This window comes from Nematolebias whitei, chromosome 22, assembly GCF_014905685.2.
Source record: "Nematolebias whitei isolate Nwh7 chromosome 22, NemWhi1, whole genome shotgun sequence".
NCBI lineage: Eukaryota > Metazoa > Chordata > Actinopteri > Cyprinodontiformes > Rivulidae > Nematolebias > Nematolebias whitei.
Window position 1 is genome coordinate 28,694,741 of NC_056519.1, and position 6,054 is coordinate 28,700,794.

The window sequence follows — 6,054 nt, forward strand, 5'->3', positions numbered from 1 at the left end:
GAAATATTTCAGTTGGTGTGCAATGAATCTGAAATATATGAAAGTTTAATTTTTATCATTACATTATGGAAAATAATGACCTTTATCACAATATGCTAATTTTTTGAGAAGGACCTGTACAATCCTGATGTTCCTGATCGTTTTGACTGATGAAGCCTTCTTGATTGAAAGTGAAACGTTTCAGCACAAACAACTGTCCAGATGACCCGACTGAAAAATGTTGGGTCTTTTCAGACCCTTACTAAAGCCGTCTTGGTGCGGTGTAGTAGTTTAAATCCTTACTGAAAAATCTGAAAAATGTTATTTACATTCAAAAACTTGGTTAGTTGAATAAAAACTATTTTCTCCAAGATTTTAGAAAGAAATTGAAGTGGTACATGTAGTGGAACGAAATCATGTACACAGGCTCCCAGTTATATCAAACAATAGCAAAAATATAAAGTGTAAAAAGAAACCGTAAATAAGGATCCAAGATATAAACTAAGATGCGTTAAACAAACGTCAAACGGTACACTAAAAGATCCAATATATGCCAGTCACCAATAGTACAACACAATATACTGAACAGCAGCACGATTCTTATATGTTCTGTTCGGCTATAAATTTACACGCTTAATGTGAGCGCTAACAAACTAGGATTTATTCAAAGCATGCAACAAAAAAAATAAAGAAACAAAAAGGCGCCAAAAATGGGGAGGGGGGGAAAAAAAAAAAAAAAAAAAAAAAAAAAAAACAATTCTAGCAGCATGGTCCTACTGGTAGAGTGGTTCTGATGACTGAGGTTATCTTAACATGGTCCAGTTAGCAGCATGATAAAAATGTTGCTGATCAATTTCAATTATATTCAATTTGATTTTTCAGTATCAAATGGTTAAAAATGTTTAGAGTTTAAGTTATTTTTTCCCCAGCCAAATTGATGCACTTCAAGGCTTTTCTGTTACAGACTTTAAAACAATGTTAATCTTTGTTGCAAGTTAATCTATATTTCTCTTTTTAATGTTAAGGATACAATGTTATGCAGAGGTGTACTCATAATTTTATAGAAAAATTTTACTACAAACCGGATCCCAAAAAAGTTGGGACAAGTAGAAATAAGTGGCTGGAAAATGGCAATTGAGCATATAACGAACAGCTGGAAGACCAATTAGGTCAATTAACAACACGATTGGGTATAAAAAAAGCTTCTCAGAGTGTCAGTGTCTCTCAGAAGCCAAGATGGTAAGAGGATCACCAATTCCACCATTGTTGCGCAGAAAGAGTGCAGCAATACCAGAATGGCGTTACCCAGCATAAAATAGACTTTTAAGTTATCATCATCAACCGTGCATAACATCATCAAAAGATTCAGAGAATCTGGAACAATCGCTGTGCATAAGGGTCAAGGCCGCAAAACTCTACTGGATGCTCGTGATCTCCGGGCCCTTAATCACTGCACCTCAAACAGGAATGCCACTGTCAAGGAAATAACAGAACGGGCTCAGGAATACTTCCAGAAAGCATAGTCAGTGAACACAATCCACCGTGCCATCCGCCGTTGCCAGCTGAAACTCTACAGTGCAAAGAGGAAGCCATTTCTAAGCAAGCTCCACAAGCTCAGATGTTTGCTCTGGGCCAGGGGTCATTTAAAATAGAGTGTGGCAAAATGGAAGACTGTTCTGTGGTCAGATGAGTCACGATTTGAAGTTCTTTATGGAACACTGGGACGCCATGTCATCCAGACCAGAGAGGACAAGGATAGCCCAAGTTGTTATCAACGCTCCATTCAAAAGCCTGCATCACTGATGGTATGGGGTTGCTTGAGCGCTTGTGGCATGGGCAGTTTGTCTGGAAAGGCACCATTAATGCAGAGAACCATGTTCAGGTTCTAGAACAACATATGCTCCCATCTAGACATCTCTTTCAGGGAAGACCCTGCATTTTTCAACACGATAATGCCAGACCACATTCTGCAGCAATCACAACATCATGGCTACGTAGGAGAAGGATCTGGGTACTGAAATGGCCAGCCTGCTGTCCAGATCTTTCACCTATAGAGAACATTGGGCACATCATAAAGAGGAAGGTGCGACAAAGAAGGCCCAAGACGATTGAACAGTTAGAGGCCTGTATTAGACATGAATGGGAGAGCATTCCTATTTCTAAACTTGAGAAACTGGTCTCCTCTGTCCCCAGATGTCTGTTGAGTGTTGTAAGAAGAAGGGGGGATGCCACACAGTGGTAAAAATGGACTTGTCCCAACTTTTTTGGGATTTGTTGACGCCATGAAATTAGTATACAGATTTTTCCCTTAAAATTACACATTCTCAGTTTAAACTTTTGATCTGTGATTTGTGTTCTATTCTGAATAAAATATTATAAGTTGGCACCTCCACATCATTGCATTCAGTTTTTATTCACAATTTTTTTAGTGTCCCAACTTTTTTGGAATCTGGATTGCATTTACAGTCACGGCGGAGACTTGTGAGGGGGGGGGGGGTTCCTAGGGGGGTGTAACAGAAAACTAAAAAGCACTGGTGTAAGACATTTTCCATGTTCCCCCACTTTATTTTATCTTTATGTTATTGGGATTATTTTTCCAGAAGACTGACCTGCAGGGGAAGGCAACTTCTTTGCAGGCAGAAAAGAAATGGGACAACCCACAAAAAGAAATAAAAGTATGGAGGGATGCACCAATCCTTAAGGGGAGTGGTGGAGCAGAGGTCTGAGAAGGTGGGCCTGCGATCAGAAGATTGCCAGTTCAAGCCCGAGTACCGACAACATCAAAAATGTGGGTGGGGTAGGTGAAGCACCCACACCTGCCCCCTCATTCGTCCCACTCTGGGCCCTTGAGCAAGGCTCTTAACCCCCACCATCTGCTCCTCCGGGTGTCCTAGATAGCAGCTCTCTGCTCCACACAGAGGGCTGTGGTAGCTCGGTGGTCAGTAGTTGCGTCAGGAAGGACATCCCGAGTCAAAATAAATGCAAAATCTTCATGCAACTTTGTTCGCTGTGGCGACCCGTAACGCAGGGAGCACCCGAAAGGTAAAGGGGACTTAGACTAAACTAGGTTTTAATTAAAAGCTTGACTGGTATTAATTAGTCGGCACGTTTGATCTATGCAAATCACGCTACAATTTTAATAGACAGCTCAAACGGCGATAAGGTGAGAATTTAGTCCTTTATCATTTGGACCCTTCTTAATTAAGTCTAACTTTGGTACAAATGTCTTTTAAAACACCAACCAGTCGGCCACTAAGTTACGTTAGCCATAAGAACTTTTTTAATTGATGACTGTGCGCGACGCGTCGGCGCTAATGAACATCAAAAAGTGCGGACAAAAAACAAGAAGCACTTTTACCTTTCCTGCCTGCCGACACTTTTCTCTCCACGTCTGACACGCCGGACAACCGAGAACACAGAAAGCGACGCAAGCACCCAGCAGGACCAACAAAACCAGCAGGTCTGGGATGTTTGGCTCAAGAGGTCGGGTTGTGGTGGCTCAGAAGTTTATATAATGTGCGGGAGGGGGCAGCACACATCCGGTGTGCGTTCAGGTCAGGGGTCACAGCGGGGTCAGCTTAGACTCCAATAAAGTCCTGCAGCATTGATCCCTGAAAATCCCACACCTAAACCATAAGCCATAACATTTATTTTAGAACATTTCTGATGCTGTTGTTGTAAAAGGGACATTTGAAAACTTAGAAATATAAAAGTTAGGGGGTTGCCAGTGACTGTCTCTCATTTTCTCATTTTCAGGATAGACTATATCTTTTAACCCCCACATTAAAAAAGTTACCAGAACCCCTTTTTTCCACCTGCGTAATATCACTAAGATTATCCTGATGCATGCTCAATAATCCAGGTAGAAAAATCCAAAAAAGTTCAATCTGGTCCTCTGGACATTCAAAAAAACAAAACAAAACACAAAAATATAGAAACGTTTCGTCTCTCATCCAAGAGACTTCCTCAGTCTGAGGTGCTGTTTTCAGCTCAGTCTCTTAAATAGCACCTTCTCAGAGTGGATCAACCAGTTTGCTGCTAACAACAAAAACCAGCTGATCACATGCTCAAAAAGGACCATCAGCCTAACAATGGATCATTAGCACACTGATGGCTGCTTACTAATCACAGACGGCTGAGTGATACTAGCAATCACAGCATTGTAAGAGGGGGACAGTTGAACCCGGAGGCCCAGGGGCGGACTGGGACAATAATCCAGGCCGGGAATTTTGATACCATCCCAGGCCACCACCACCTGATTAACGCAAACCACCAAGACTGAGTTCAATTGAGCGCACTTTGAATGCATGTTGTTTGCACACGTCTAACTGAATACCTACATAAATCTTTCTTCTGTGGTGCAATAATCCGTCCTCAAATCACATAAACTGAAATTATGTTGCCCTATATTTTGCTATGCATAAGCCCTTTTAAAATCACTAGGAATATGACAGTCAATCATAGTTTCATACAACAAATGAGAGATCGTGTTGTACTACAGATGTGTTGTTTATTCTCCATCAAATCAAACACATTTTAAACATTAAACACATTTTTACTCACTTTTGTAAAAAAAAAAGATAAAAAACCTTATAAGAAGAAGAGATCCCTGAAGAAGAGATTATAAGAGAACCTTTCTCTTACCTGCTCCATTACGAACAAACATTAATTTATAGCACTTAGCAGCATCCGCGGCCAGAGCTTTTCTCTTTTTTATCCTCTCTCTCTCTGCTCCACCTTTCCTCTTCTTTGGCTGTCTCTGTTGCTCCATTCTACAACTCAGAGATGCACGCACCGCGCGCCAACACCGTCGGGAGCGCGAGTCCTAGGGCGGGGAGGGGGGCGGGCGCAATGTGTGTGTGTGTGTGTGTCTCTGCTCTGTGACACACAGAAAAGGAAGGGAGGGGGCCGGCCCGGCCGGGGGATGTGCCAGGCTTTCTCCGTCGCTGCAGTGCAGCGTGAGACCTGAGCCCAGGCAAAAGTGAATTGTTTATTTAAAATAATAAAGTCCGTGCGACCCGAACCGAGCCTTTAGTCCCGTTCCTCGGCAACCAGGCCACCGGGAAGTGTCCCGTCGTGCCCGACGGTGAATCCGCCACTGCGGAGGCCTCCACCCCTGTTTAATGATGGACGATTTCTTTTCACAAAGATGGCCTCCTTTACTCCTCTCTCAAACCATCGTTCCTCTCTGTCCAGGATGTGAACATCTTCATCCCTGAAAGAGTGACCGCTGGCCTGGAGATGAGTGGAGACCGCAGAATCCTGGCCTGATGATGTTGATCTTCTGTGCTGGGCCATCCTTTTGGCCAGTGGCTGTTTAGTTTCCCCGATGTAAGACTGACCACAGCCCTCCTGACACTGAACAGCATACACAACATTGCTCTGTTTGTGCCGGGGGACTGGATTCTGTTCTGTGTTCTGTTCTGTGGAAAGCGTGGTCCTGCTGCTCAGAGTGGTGTCTGATTTTAATCTTAAACTGACCACCTCTACTGCATCATCAACAGGAATGCACGTAAAGAGTGATGTGACATCAAAAGAGTCCATTGTTTCATCAGTGTCCATGATGACATGCCTCACCTTATCCACAAAGTCCATGGTGTTCTGTATGTGGTGTTCTGAGCTGCCAACTAAAGGGATGAGTACAAACCCCAGATATTTGGAAACATTGTAAGTGACAGAGTTAATCATGCTAACAATTGGTCTTAAAGGTAAACCTTGTTTGTGGATTTTAGGTAAACCATACAGATTAGGTGTGGCCTCCCCTGGGTACAGTCTGTGGTACAGAAAACGGTCAATAGCCTTGTCCTGCTCCAAAATTTTCAGGCAATCACAGGCAATCATAGGCACAGTTGTTCTGGCACAGGACAACTGTGTCAACTCTTGAAACTGTGCCTGCAGTCAACCTACTTCACATATGGGGAGCAATATTATAGGCAGAAACATGGGTGTGCTATGGGGTCTCCAGTTTCTCCTATTGTTGCCAACCTGTACATGGAGGAGGTAGAAAAGAGAGCCTTGACGTCCTTTTCAGGGACACCACCAAGTCATTGGTTCAGGTATGTTGACGACACCTGA

General features: G+C 43.0%; 1 protein-coding gene across 1 annotated transcript in view; it reads right to left on the minus strand.

The window, feature by feature from the left end:
* The window catches only part of LOC119428125 (caprin-2), a 25,179-nt gene extending 21,742 nt beyond the window's left edge, over window positions 1-3,437 (minus strand). Inside the window, exon 1 of the mRNA XM_037695762.1 lies at window positions 3,338-3,437. The gene's annotated coding sequence lies outside the window, so the exon portion shown is untranslated. The remainder of the gene's footprint in view (window positions 1-3,337) is intronic.
* Window positions 3,438-6,054: the final 2,617 nt, after the last annotated feature.